This window comes from Ictidomys tridecemlineatus, chromosome 1, assembly GCF_052094955.1.
Source record: "Ictidomys tridecemlineatus isolate mIctTri1 chromosome 1, mIctTri1.hap1, whole genome shotgun sequence".
Classification (NCBI taxonomy): domain Eukaryota; kingdom Metazoa; phylum Chordata; class Mammalia; order Rodentia; family Sciuridae; genus Ictidomys; species Ictidomys tridecemlineatus.
The window spans coordinates 138599975-138616034 of NC_135477.1; positions in this window are offsets into that span (position 1 = coordinate 138599975).

Genomic DNA, 16060 nt, shown 5'->3' on the forward strand with positions numbered 1-16060 from the left:
CTAGTAATTTAATTTACAACAGGTTACAATATGATAAAAGTATCTCTCTCATCCATAAATCAGTCCAGTGGAATGAATTTTTCATCCTTGTTGTGCACTTTCAATCCTCTATCCCCAGGGTGGCAGTGTTGTTTTGTGAATTGCACATTGGTCAGAAATTGTAAAGTGAAGAAAGCAACCCAAACGATGGCATGTGATAGAGCATTTTCTGAATAAAAGGAAGGAAAATGGATGGCTCTTCCAGGTCTTATACTTCTTTAATGCTTAAGGTTCCAAATTTTAAGTAACAAAACAATAGTACAATTTTTAAGTGAAACACTATAGGACTTATTTCTAATTCGATTTTTTTATATTTATATTTGAGAATGCAACTAGCTAATATATTAGAAACAGGCAATTAGCAAGTGATTAAGCTAATAAATACTAAATCAATCCTCTAACCTTTTTTTGCCTACACTTCATATTAATTTTAATGGAGGTAAATATATACTGATTAGGTATATTACTTTATACCATCTAGGAAACTTTAACACATTCTATTTTAGGGTTTGTAAATCTTAATATTGAAATAACCAAGCTGGGTGTAGTGACACACACTGTAATGGCAGTGGCTCCAGAGCTGAGGCAGGAGATTTGGGAGTTCAAAGACAGCCTTAGCAACTTAGGCCCTAAGCAACCCAGGGAGACGAGGTCTCTAAATAAAATGTAAGAAACACTGGGCATGTGGCTTAGTAGATAGGTACTCCAGGAGTACCTATCTACTAAGAGAGAGAGAGAGAGAGAGAGAGAAAAGAAATAGCCAGTGTCATATATTCATGTTTTATAAAGTTTGAAGTGATGAAAGTAACACTTATCATTTCAGAGTTTGGGCCAAGATCTTTGACTTTGGAATTAAATCAATAACAAATTCCAATTATAACTCTTCTTTTAAAATATATTTTTATAGTTATAGTTGGACACAGTACCTTTATTTTATTTATTTTTAGGCGGTGGTAAGGATTGTATCCAGGGCTAGGTGAACACTCTACTGCTGAGCCACAACCTCAGCCCTCCAATTCTAGCTTATAATAGCTACACGCCCCTTAAGAAAATTATGTAGTTTCTCTATGCCAAGATTTATTTGTGAGAATGATAATTAATATTTTGTAATAATTAAATGAAAACACAGCAAATATCTTTTGATGAATATTTACCTCTTGGTAGTTTAAATTGTTAGTATTTTAATTTTTGTGTTTGATATTTATAGGCATGCTATATATGAGGAATTTATGTCTTATAAATAACAAACGTACCTAAGGTCATGGAAATAAGAGAGGTGGTTCAAGTCTCTTGACATAAAATTATTGGTTGCAGTTCTATAACAGTGCTTTGATATGAATATATATGTTATGTCAATAATTTGTAATCACCATTCCATTCTTTACCATTTGCCTAATTATTTATTGATTATTCAACAATTAGTGAACCAGTGTACTTTATAAATCCCTTCATACATGTGATTTATTTGTCAGATAACCAAGATAGGCTCATGATTATTTCAACAAAGCTTATAATTTAAAGCAAAGTTCAGAAAACATTTAAACTAAGTTTAGGTTTATTTTTAATATAGTGATTTTCTTTGATTCATTTCAGTAAATATTTTTTAGCATTTGTTTTACAAAACTATACTGGGTTCAATAGGATATAAAAAATGATAAAGACATTATTGAGTAATTCTAACACCGAAATAGATTGCACTAAAATGCTATAGTAGTATAAAGTACTAATGGAGTATTATAGAGGAATGAGAGAACAATTTGACTAGAAGGCTTCATAGAGGAGGCTGGATTTGAGTTCAGTCTTGAAGGAAGAGTAGCCCCTCAATAGCAAGCTTTGGAATAAGGATAAATTACTAGCAGGATAAATTAATTAAATGAAAAACAGGTAGTAAAAGTGTATCATACATAGAATAATGATTCTAAAGTAATCTAAAGATTCTAAAGGACTTTTCACAAATACTTAAATGTTTCCCAAAACATTGTTAGGTATAGAAACTAATTTTTAAATTTTTTCTTAAATATTTATTTCTCATATATTCCTACTGAAAATAGCAGTTCTCTTATTTATTGACATTTTTGAAAAAAATGAATTCAATCTTTTTGATAAAAACAAAATTCATGAATCTTATTAAAATGGCAGACATGTATCTCAAAGTACCTTGGGATTTATGGATTTGTAAATGACTAAGGAATCTTTAATGAAGTTTTTGCTGCATTTTATTTAATCACCAAAGGTGGAAATTTGGGAGAGACTGAGTTGATAGTGTAAAAGCCTGTTCAGAAAAAAAAAATTAAATTTGAACCTGACCATCAAGGAACAAGGATTTTATAACAAATCTGTTGGGCCAGCTGTCCATCTAAACCAAGAAAGAGAGGCAGGAAGGATAGCCTAGCAGCTAGCAGGTCACTGACCTATTCCTTATGGGAATTCAATGTTGTTTCTCTAGTCAGGAGTAGAGTTAGAAAAAGAATCTCTGCTATTTTGTTCAATTTCTAGTCATGCATTATCTACTTTGTCATTTTTCAGCTATTCAGTGCTATACTGAGACAACTTTCCCTAACTCCACTGAAACTCTGCTTGTTAAAGTCACCAGTGACTATTTAGTTACAGAACTGAATTTTAGACTGTTCTAGGTATAAAATTATCATCTTGGTCATTTGCCAGGAATGAATAACATAAAAATGTTGGTTGATCTAGTGACCCTCTTTCTCTTCTGTCTTTCCATGTGTCTCATTGTCTAATCTAGAAAGCTTGCCTGATAGTAGGGTGCCACATACTATACTTTTTTCATACCTAGTCTCTATTACGTTGACATTATTGATTCTACAAAGAATTATCCAGCTCCATGTCAGTAGGCACTAAGGTTCAAAATCCCTGACTTATGCTCATGTCTATAATAATAGTCTGTTCTATGTGAAAAAAAATTTGTGTTTTTTTCATAATACATTTTGTTGGTATAGAAGATGTATCATATAATTTACAAATAGTGCTAAAATATAATATTCTTCACTATGAATTTATAGAGCAAATTGATTCTCATAGAATGATTTCATTGATTTTTCCTAAGTTCTTAATTCTTATCCAAGATATAGTTTCAGCTGATGAATGAGTATACCTCTGAAATATATATTATTTGATATTTTCATTTCTATTTATGAGTAAAAAAGTGAAAATAATAAATATGTTGAAACTTTATTTGTTCCTAAATTATTTTAGCAATGATTTTATCTGATGTGGGGAATCACAAATCAATCAGAGTGAGGCCAAATTGTTGAGAGAGCCTATGGTTAGGCTTCAATTAGATCAGCTATATTGATTTCCTGAGTGAACCAGTATAGAAAGAGCCAGGCTTCCAAATTTATGCTAAATTCAAGAAGGGATTGCAGAGCTGGAAACTAGAGTCAAAGGGAAGAATGTCTAAGGCTTCATAGGACCTAGTTTGAAGGGTGTTGGTATTCTTACTGTGGAAATAGATGGGGAAGTGTTCCCCTCATGAGCAAACTCCCAGGGGTAACTGGCACCCTGATTGCAATGCCCACCCTTGGGTGTGAGAAGCTCTGTGTTTGTATTAACCTGCACCTTATCTCAGTTAGCTAGCACTCAAGGTTAAAGGAATACTGGTTAGAGTGTAGTCAGGTGTGATGGGTAATATGTAACCTTTTTTGAGTTAATAAACTCAGCAGGAAGGAGGAGCAGACACCACTTCTCCTTCACTTCTTCACTTCATTCCTCTCCACTCCACCTCTGTCTGCCTACTTATACCTTGTGTCTATGTTTGTGTCTGTTCTTTTGTGAGCCTCCTCACAGGCTTTCTCCACAGGTGTTGCTTCACAGAGGGGGGCAGTTCAATGGTAAAGTCAAAGGGCCTAAAATAATTGGTTTAAAATGTTGGAGAATCCAACTATTTAATAAGTGCCATTGAATCATTTACAAAAGACTAGAACAAAGGGAAGTTTTGCAGAGAAGAAATTCTAAAATTCTGCAGTATTCCTCCTTAAATTATTCCTGAGCTGCCCTAATTAATTTCAGACTTTGTAGAGGTGGTTAGTTATTTTTGTTTGATTATATCCTTTAAAATGCTCTCTATAAATATGGCATTTGCTGGTAGATGGATGGAACCGAGACCATCATGCTAAGTAAAATAAGCCAATACCCCCCAAAACAGAAGCCCTATGTTCTCTCTGATATGTGGATACTCACTCAAAATAGACCAGGGGGAAAGCGGGGAGTGAAGGCTCACCAGAATGGACAAGAGGGAGTAAGGGGAAAGAGAGGGGATGTGATAGGGAAAGACAGTGGAATGAACCAGACATAATATTCCCATGTTCATATTTGAATACACGGCCAGTGTAACTCCATGTATGTACAACCACAAGAATAAAAAATTATACTACATATATGTATGATATGTCAAAATATACTGTCATGTATAACTAAAAAGAACAAATAAAAATATTTGAAGTGGGGTAGCCTCTGGGGGTAGGGAACTGGGTGCCTGAGTAACAGTGATTTTATTTAATTATATATGCTTGTTTATCTTTTATAATTTGAACCATGAGAATGTCTTGCTGACTCATCAAAAATAAAAGTATCAAAAAATCTCTGAAAAATATATAAATAAAATGTTCTCTATTTTTCCATTTTTAATTGGTTCATTATAGTTGTACATACTGGTACATATTCTTTTTAATTTTTTATTTTTAGTTATACATGACAGTAGAATGTATTTTGTATGTAGTATAACTTTTCATTCTTGTGGTTGTACATGACATGGAGTTACACTGGTCCTGTATTCATATATGAACATAGGAATGTTATGTCCCATTAATTCTATTGTCTTTCTCATTCCCATTTCCCAACCCCATACTGCATGTCCAATCTGGTGAACTTCCATTTCTCCCTTCCCCCAACCTATTGTGACTCAACATCCACATATCAGAACATTTGGCCTCTGTTTTTTTGGGATTGGCTTATTTTACTTAGCATCATAGTCTCTAATTCCATCCATTTGCCAGCAAATGCCTTAATTTCGTTCTTCTTTATGGCATACACCACATTTTCTTTATCCATTCATCTGTTAAAGGGCATATGGGTTGGTTCCATAGCTTAGCTATTATGAATTGAGCTGTTATAAACATTGATATGGCTGCATCATTGTAAGTATGCTGATTTTAAGTCCTTTGGGTATATGCTGAGGAGTAAGATAACTGGATCAAATGGTGAACCAATTCAAGTTTTCTGAGGAATCTCTATACTGCTTTTCAGAGTGACTATACAACTTTGCAGTTCTGTCAGAAATGTATGTGTACCCTTTGTCCCATATCCTTGCCAACATTTATTACTCTATTCTTGGTAACTATTATTCTGACTGGAGTGAGATGAAATCTCAGTGTAGTTTTAAATTTGCATTTCTCTAATTGCTAGTGATGTTGAACATTTTTCCATATATTTGTTGATCAATTATATTTTTCCTTCTGTGAAGTATGTGTTCAATTCCTTTTCCCATTCATTGATTGGGTTATTTTTTTTGGTGTTAAGTATTTTGAGTTATATAAATAACTGTTATATAAATATCCTAGAGATTAATTCTCTGAGGTGCAGGTGGCACAAATTTTCTCCCATTCTGTAGGCTCTCTCTTTATGTTCTTGGTTGTTTCTTTTGGTGTGAAGAAGCTTTTTATTTGTTACCATCTCATTTATTGATTCTTGATTTTACTTCTGGTGCTTTAGGAGTCTTGTTGAGGAATTCATCTCCTAAGCCAACATGATGGAGATTTGGGCCTGCTTTTTCTTCTAGTAGGTACAGGGTCTCTGTTTTAGTGTCTAGGTCCTTGGTCCACTTTGAACTCAGTTTTGTGCAGGGTAAGAGATAGAGTCTAATTTCATTTTGCTACATATGGGTTTCCAGAGGCTATCTTTTCACCAATGTATGTTTATGTTGTATACTCTTATATTCACACAATATGAGAATATAATTTGGCCAATATAATTCTACAGTATTTCTCCTTTCTTTCTTCTCCCTCCCCATTGCCCCATTCTGTACTCATTTCATGAGATTCCTCTACCACCTTTCTTTTCCTTTTTCTTCCCCAGTTTCCACATGAGAGAAAACATATAACACTTGACCTTCTGAATTTGATTTCTTTCACTTAATATAATGTTCTCAAGTTCCATCCATGTTCCTGCAAATTACATAGTTTCATTCTTATTTGTGACTGAATAAAATTAAATTCTGTATATATACCACATTTTCTTTATTCTTTCATCTATTGATACCTAAGGTGGTTTCATAGTTTGGCTATTGTGAATTATGCTGTTATAACATGGGCATGCATGAATAGTATCCTGACTTTAATTCTTCAGGATAAGTACCAAAGAATAGTATAGCTGGGTAATATGGTGGTTCTATTCCTAGTCTTTTGAGGAGCCTCCATATTGATTCCTGTAGTGGTTGTACTAATTTATATCTCTACCAATGGTGTAGAAGTGTTTCTTTTTTTCACATTCTCTCCAGAAAAATGCTCTATATATTTTTAGCAGAATGGAAATCAGTTTTAAATGGAGTTGATACAATATTTATTATTTGGTTGATATAGGAGACAATTTAATAATGCATAAATTAAGCAATCATAATTTTCTTGTAAGAAATCCTAGCTGGAAGGATAATAATTGCTTGATAACAGTATATATTTCTCATGACACCAAGTTCCTTCTTTATTTTCAACATTAATGCAGCCCCATTAATACATGCTTCAAGTGAACTGTAAGTGAATGAAGCTGCTAAAATTCCATCTTAGAATTGCCTTGATTGTTAATATCTTGTCTATAGTTTAGAAATAATTATACATATTTTAGCAAACATTCTGGCATTACTATAAAAAGACTAATAAATAAATTGCAATAAAATAAAATAAAAGCCCTGCAAATTGGATGCAAGGGAGCAATTGAATGAATAAGCTTCATTTCAGTGAAAATAGCAATGTTGAACAGCTGAAACAAAATTAAATAGAAATCATGAAAAATTTTTTGTACTGGCGATTGAACTCAGCACTCAATCTCTGAGTCACATTTCCAACCCTATTTTGTATTTTATTTAAATAAAGGGTCTTACTGAGTTGTGTGGCACCTTACTTTTGCTGAGGCTGGCTCTGAACTCATAATCCTCCTCCCTCAGCCTCCAGAGCCACTAGGATTAAAGGCATGTTCCACTGCATCCGGCTTAAAATATGTTTTGATTATATTTTACAGTATAACATTAAATTGTTTTTATGTCCACCCATTCTACATTTCTGTATCTAAGTAGTAGTAGGAAAAATTGACCATGAACTAGTTGAGATTATGAATTAATATCTATAATAATTTTGGGTCAGACAAAAGAAACTCAATGCTAGATTTTTACATTTTAATTTTACATTATTTATAATAGAGATTTTTGCAAGATATCTTCCCTAATTTGAAGAAACCTATCTTTCTCTTTGAAATAAATGGAACATTATTTTTCAGTTTTCAGAGTGTGAACTTCTAATATCCATATTGTCATATTTAACATGAGAAAACCTCATTATTACTCTTTTTGAATTTAGAAGTTAATATAAATGTTGTGGTTCCATATTCTTAGTGAAAAATTATCTCTACATAGGTCCACTAATCACAGAAATTACCACCTCAGGGTATTAGAATATAATACCAAATATAAAAATGCGATTATGAAATAATTTGTAACTTTGAAAAAGGAAAATGTTTCCTATGATCATGTATATTTACTAGGGTTTGAATCTATTTTTCTTTTGCTTTATATTGATATTTTCTTAATGGTATAGCTACTAGTACCAAATCCAAAGGAATAAGGTTACCCCTGCTGGTAGAATAAAGGAACTGTGAGAGTTACTAGGTTTATGTATGTAAACGTATTAGAATCACTTCTGCATGGGCTCTCTCTTGTCCAGTGAGGAGGTCCACGGAATAGAGTAAAGGACAGTGTTGCTGTGGAGTCACGAATCAAGACCTCCAGAGACCAAGCTGGAAGTAGGTCTGATTTTATTGCGTAGTTATTATACACACACACACACACACACACACACACACACACACACACACGCACATTGAGGCAGTAGTAGTTAAGCAGATTATAGGCAGCCACCAAAACAATTTCTTGCCAACTGTCCTTGCAGCAACCAATCAAGGAGCAGCCATGGAGCAAGTGCTATGACTGCAACACATAGTTCTATGCCCAGGGCTATGCCTATGGGGTGAGTGATTTGCCACTCATGCATCTAGCACAAGGAGAGTAGTTTGTCACTCAGGTGCCCTTAATGTATGCCACCTATGCAGTACCCCATGCACTTGTCCCCACAACTTCAAGCTTTGTTGGACTCCACTCTGTTGTTATGCTAAAAGCTATGCTTCCAGTTTTGTGGATACCATGAATTACTAGGCTTTTACAATAGTAACCAGTTTATAATTATAGTGTTATAGCTCTTAAAAGTATTATTAAGTGAAAATATATTGAAATAATAATCAAATCTACACTTTCCTAGCTACTTTTACATTTCAGCTGATATTGAGTGTGTTACTTTTTTTTTAAGTGAGAAAGTAGTATAATATATTCCTGGTATAAATCTCTCTTGATTTCCATGCTTCTCTCCTTCTATTTTTCATTACTTTAATGTAATGTAGATAGGCAAGGAATGATCAGATTTTTGTTCAATATGTAAAACTGCTAAAATGTATTTCATACCCCAACAATATAATCTAGAGTTTTACTAGACAAGTTTACACAGATATTCCTCCTTGTGTCATAAAGGCAATTTGCATTATCTCCCCTATTCTAAGTCCTCTCAATTCATATTACTTCTGTAGGATTGACTTCAAGATTATTCCACAAACCTGATAGTGATGCGAATTTTTCCCTTTTATCTCAGCTTTCACACCAATTACTGAAGACTTAGTCATATTTCCTAAACATATCTCATATCTCTTCAGGCCACTCTATCCCTCCTGTCATGTTTCTGTCTGAGCTGTTCATCATCTTTCACTTGCCCTTGGGATGATCTTGTTGGCTGGCCTTTCTGCTTAAAAAATGGAACCAGGAAATTCAAGATAAATGCTATTATTAAGAGTAATTGTTGTATCATATGTGATCATATTACATTCCTTAAAGAACTCTTCAACAGTTTCCCACTGCTTACAAGATAAATTTTAAACCCCTTTATTGTAACACTTTCCTTCACCATATAGCATCATCTATTCCCAGCCCTCCATTTTGTCTTATTTGAATTTATTTTTTAATTGATATATAGAAGATAAAAGTTCTACATATTAGGGCTGGGGTTGTAGCTCAGTGGTAGAGTGCTTGCCTCACATGTGTGAGGCAATGGGTTCAATCCTCAGCGCCACATAAAAATAAATAAATAAATAATAAGAGTATTGTGTCCATGTGTCCATCTACAACTAAAAAAAAATTGTACAGATTAATGTGATACCATGATATATGACATACATATATGCATTGGATAATGTTTAAATCAGTTTAAACATATTTATCTCCTTAAGCATTGGTCATTTTTTTTTATCATGAAACCCTTCAAAATCCTTGCTTCTAGCTTTCTAAAATGTACAGTACATTTTTGTTATGTATAGTTTTCTTACTGTGGAACAGTATACCAGGGCTTCTTGATCCTGTTACTTAGTACTCGTCAATCATCCTTTCTTCATCTTTCCCTCATCCTTACATTTTATTCCTTAATGTTGAGAACCTACTAGTTGGAAAGCCCTTTCCCTGTCTGATAAATATTTACTCTTTGACCTGCTTCTGTCAAGATTCTCCTCTTTCCTTTCATCATTCAGACCTTTTTCACCCCATATGGTCTATGAGACCCCTGGGACTATTCTCATCAGAACTTTTATGTCTATTTATTTTATTTTTCACAGGAAGTCCAGGACTCTTATACATATATAGCTTGTATACAACTGTATCTGACTCCATTTTACACCTTTATGCCCAGTTTTGTTCCCTAAACTCTTTAAGTACACTCATGGGAATTTGTGATTTGTACTTAATCTATATCTTCAAACGTTTTAATAAAAGCATTTCCATTATCTTTGTACTCTAACCAAATGGAAGTACCCTTATCACGCTATTGTTCATATTGCTTTCTCAGAAAGTCATTACTTTTTCTCCCGTGGTCCTTATGCTCCTGATGCTCCTGAGACTGGAATTGAAATAAATGTCATTTTTGTTTCCTTGTTCTGTCAACATTCTCCCTCTCTCCTTCTAAAAGTATCTGGCGTTGAAGATTCTGACACCAGTTTCTGTCACTTCTTATTCTGTTTTTTTTTTTTTTTTTTTAATGATGGTGCTGGGTATTGAACCCAGGGCTTTGTGCATGTTAGGCAAGCACTCTATTAACTGAGCTATTTCCCCAGCCCCCACTTCTTATTATTGATTCTTTTAATTGAACCATGGTCAGACTCTCAGCTCTTGAATATAAATGTCACTTATTGTTACTATCTCTACTACAATAAGTATAAAATTTGATTATTTTAATATTCATATGGATTTAAGTAAAGAAACATTACAGTTCCCTGGCTTATTTTCTCAAGTCCTTAGTTTTCCTCCATATACTATATATTTTCACTCTCCAACAGCCAACTGATCTTCATATTTTTTCTTATTCATAATTTTGTTTTAAAATGTTTTCCAACATACATAAACATTTTTATAATTTTTAGAGATAAGCATATACATATGCATATTATCTACCATATGGATTCTATCAATATTTTCATTATATCTGCTTTACTACATTATCTGTTCACTATCAAACCACCTACATTTCTATCTATTGTACATTTGTCCCTTTATCATCAATCCATCTTATCTTGAGTGCATTTCAAAGTAGATTCAGACATCAGTAAGCTTTTCCTTTTATATCTCTGAATGAACAAAATAAAGTACATATGTTAATACTTGATCATAATAATAGTAATTCACTCTGATATATAAAAACATATAATTGTATTTCATATCATTATAAGCTTTTATTTATATGCATAATTATATGAATATTATAATATGTATTCTCTCTGAGTATACACACACAACCCTACACACATATATATGTATATAACTATTTTGTATGCCTGACTTACCATTGGAGTATGGTCCTCATGAAGGTGTATACAATGCTCCACTTGTATTTGTATACCCAGTGGCTAGCCTAGGAGCTTGTAGTAGAGAATAAATAAATGCTAATTGAATGAATGTGGGGATCTTCTCATAATAGCATTAATCTAGTTAATTCAGATTATAGAATCATTCCCACTAGATCACTCAAATCCAAAATTAAGTTACTTCCACAAATCATAGAGAATAGTGTCAGGATATCATTATACTTAGATTGAGTTTATAGACAAGGCAGTCTTTTCCTGAGATCTTTTCTTATATTTTACTATATTCTAAAGAAGTTAAAAAAATTGGAATTTCCTACATCAGCAGAAAGCATAATGCTTAATTGTTTATTTAGAAGAGCAAACACTATTTTGGTAGTCACATTTATTTTCTATTATTGTTAAATATATAATATTGTTATTATGTTCTATATATTACTTTAGCATGCTGAGAATAATCTTGGTTATAGTCTCTTAATACAAAATTACTTTTAGATGATGTTGTACCCTTGAACTTAGATAAACAAACTGTATTGTGTATTGTAGAGAGATACCAATAAGGAATAAAATGTACATATCAAATCCTGTTAGGTTAAATGGGTCAGATATTTAATAAACTGATGTGACCCCATAGCTTTTAGACATGTGTGTTGATTTTCCCATGGTTGCTTATTGTATAAGTGGTATGGGTACCATCATGTTAATAAGAAAATTAGGACTGTGAAATATCCATTCTTCCAATGATATAATTGGATGTCTTATCCCTTCTGCTGATATTCAGTGTAGTTTCTGAACAGATACAAAGAAAGGAGATGCTTTAATGGAATGACACCATTCTAAACAAGAAGTATGTACAAATAGGAAAGTTATATGATAACACCTTTTAAGACAGAAATGTGATCATTAACCATCTGTTTCATAATCAGCTTGTGGAGTACACCTGGTATTGCAATATTGCCTCTCCAAATTGTTTATACATACATTTTAAAAACATAAAGTGAATACACTTAGTGTATGGATTGAGAGACTAAATGTCCAGATGGTTTCCTTCAATATTTTTTCAGTTTCATCATTATATTTCTTAAGCTTTCTCAGTAAGCATGTATAACTGTCATCATTAAAGAGTATGTTAATTAAATGAGAGTTCAAAGAACCCAGGTAAGTGGTCGTCATCAGTTTGGTTTTGTAAGTTAACTATAATATCGTTGCTACTGAGTCACTCCTTTCTATTAAAATGAAAGAAAATGGAACATCACTAGAATTCTTATTTTAATCTTGAAGTATATAGTTTGTTCATTGAGGTAAAATAGCAAAGCTTAAATGCTGAATTGATGTATAGCAGTCACTGGTTTCAGATGGGTAAAAATTTAGTCTATATTTAGAAGCATCTTTATTTTTTATTGTCATAGACATCTCCTGTCAGCATTTTTACTCCTTTTTGTCTTGTTATTTTTGTTTTTCTAAGGAGAGACAGACTGTTTCCATTGGACTCTTATAATAATACTTAAAACCAACATTTATATGTTTATTGTCTTATTGGTTGTTGTTGACAATATGGACAGACATCCAGGATTCATAGTAGAGGTGTAATACTCTAGTATTCTAATAATTTTGGGAGAAATTTAGTGATATATATTAAAATGTGCAATGTTATACCTTTTGTTTATGTCAAGAACAACTTTGTTTCTAGATACACTTTATAAGGGTATGCACACACACACATATTCAGTTTATGTGTAGGTAATCTATTCTGATTTGTTTTCAAATTGTGAAAAACTGTAAATAATTTTGCCTAAAAAAGGACAAGTTAAAAAGAATGTTTCTCTTATGCTCATCTTTTTTATAAAAGGAACCCAAACTATATAATGCTTATAATTGCCTAAATAAAAAATTTGCACTGATAGCAGGGAATTTTAATAGTCATTCCTAAAGATAGATTAGATTAATATCATAGCCTCAAATACTAGATTTTAATAGAATTGTATGAATTTACTATTCCCCAAATATAGAATACATAAAATAACACAAAAATAATTCTCAAAATCCTTTTTACACCTTGGAGTAAATCTTAACAAATATAAAAAATTGTTAACCTGAAGTAAAACACATTTTCTGATCACAATGTTATTATATGTCAATCGTCAAAAAAATCATACAACTAGAAAAATGCATCACTAAGTCTTTTGTGTTCAAAAGGATTTTTTATAAATATAAATTGTTCATGATTTGAATAATTGTACTTGCATCATTTATCAAAACATGTAGTTGTGGCTAACGCAGAATGCTCAAAATGTTTATGACAAATATAAACAAGAAGTATTGAAGGAAAAATGAAATAGACTTTAACTCAGTAGACTAAAAATGAATGCAAGGAAATAGACTTCTACCCAAATTAGGAGGAATTTATAACTAAACTTTATTTAACAAAAAAATAAATAAAAAATATTTAAAATACAAATAAAGATCACAGAAGATTTCATTAGAAATTCTATTATTATTTCCTTGAAAGTAATTAAAAGAATCTTTGATAATGATTGAGAAGAAAGCAGAAAACACAAATAACTTCTTCAGTAGTCTATGTATATAAATTAAAGATTAATATATAACATTAGGCAATATAGATACAGAGGTAATTCAAATTTATCTAAACACTTTATTACATCTACACGAAATGGCAAATTTCTGTGCTTATGTAATTGTTCAAAATCATGTAAGAAGGAAAATGTATAGATTAATGAACTATTGATATGTGTGGGAGAGATCATCAGGATGGGAAGATATAATTAATCACTTTCCTTTACCTCAATAATTATTTAAAAAATGGTAAATAGAGATTTTAGGGTGTGGCTCAATGGAAAAGTGCTTAGTGTCTGTCTTAACATGTGTAAGGCTCTGGGTTGTATTCCCTGCCCTACAAAAAAAAAAAAAAAAATTGAAAGGGAGAGATAAGGAAAAGATTTTTAAAATGGTAGATTAGAAAAAGTTGCTTTCCTGATTGTTCCATGGCATGAAACTGAGAATTCAGACATGAGTTTCTCAGCAAGATGAAAAGGGGGAAATTTCTGGGAATTAATTCCGGACATTCAAACCAGAGTGGGGACTTAGGTGATTTGCTATAACAATAAAAGAAGAAACCCCAGTACTGCTACTGCAGGTAGTGGCACAAGCAGATGCAATCTCCTCTGTTCTAAAATAGTGCAGAGACACAGCAATCAAAGGAACCTGTATTTTTAGGAGGTGTGAGGGCTGTCTGCATATGGAGAGACCAGAGATCTGACACTGCCCACCTAAGTTGAAAGGTGTCATGCACAATGTTTTTTTTTTTTTTTTAAAGTGATAGGGTGTGACTGGAGGGGGTGGGAATTGGGGCGTGGCTTTGGTGTATCTACTTACATGCATCTGGAGAGTGGAGTCTTTTTTTTTTTTTTTGAGAGTGAGAGAGGGGGACAGAGAGAGAGAGAATTTTAACATTTATTTATTTTTTCTTAGTCCTCGGTGGACACAACATCTTCTTTTGTATGTGGTGCTGAGGATCGAACAGGGGCCGCACGCAAGCTAGGCGAGCGTGCTACCGCTTGAGCCACATCCCCAGCCCCCACAATATTCTTAATAGAGAAAGAAGCCTCTTGTCTCCTGGCTGCCAGGGAAATCAGAGGAAGGAACCATTTTACAGCTCTAGCATAAGGGACTAGCTGCTGGGGGAATTGAATACTGACAACTGTGCCCAACTCGAAATAAAGGTCTGGCAACCCACATTGCACTGCAGAGTTGTGCCTAACTGACTAGGAGAACAATCAAACATGGAAAGGAGTTTAAATAAGGAATACTGGTTGGGGAAACGCACCCAGCTTCCCTCTTCCCCCTCTAGACCAGCTGCTTGAAAGATCAGCTGGGAGAGACAGGCCCAGCCAGGAATTTGAAAGAGAGGTGTAGGAATTGGTTGAATTTGATGTCTTAACCCAGGAATACAAAACACACAAAGTTCACAAGTGACTGAAGGGAACAAGGATTGGCCCCTCTACCAGAAAACTGAAACCCACGGACTTTTCCTGGGGGACAGTCTCCCGTGTTGTCCAACAAGCCAGAAAGTGCATTGATTTAAAATTTTAAATTGAACAACTTCATGGAAGAAAATGGAGGCTACCTAAGTCTAAATACTGCCCCCAGGAGTCCCACCTATAGGATTTCCCTTTCACACTCTAGCAATCCCACCTAACACACCTGAGAAACAAAGCTGAGAATCTTTTGAACTCCAATGGAAAATTTAAGTTAAATTCTTTAACTTTTCATTAAGATCCACTTTTTTTGTTTGTTTTTTTTCTTTCTGTCCAATTGTGACCTGAATGGTTCAAGAACACTTATACATATTCATACCTGTTTCTTTTTTCGAAGTCCTAGCATTTTTTGAAGGCAGTTTTTTTTTAAAATCAATATTTTCAGGATTAAGATGTTTGACTAGACTATATCAGGTTTGTTCTTGTACATTTTTATTTTTTTACCAATTTGTAAATTTCTAATTTACACACTTTTTTCTCTCACTTATCTGTTTCTCTTGATTCTCTTTCTTTTCCTCTTCTAAAAGCCTATCTTTATTGTAATCTCATTTAGTCTTCCTTTATTTTTTACTTCTATTTTCTGTTCTCTTTCCTGATAATCATCACATTTTCCATTACTTTTTTTTCTATACTTGCTCACCACTTAAAACTGTAAACATTTACGAAAAATTACTTTTTTTTTTTTACCATGGGCAATAATTGATAATATCATTTCTGTTTAATGTGCCAATTAACAGATGCCAAAGCAGAAATTATTGACGTAATGCTGTAAATTGTTTGCATTGGTTGTTATTATT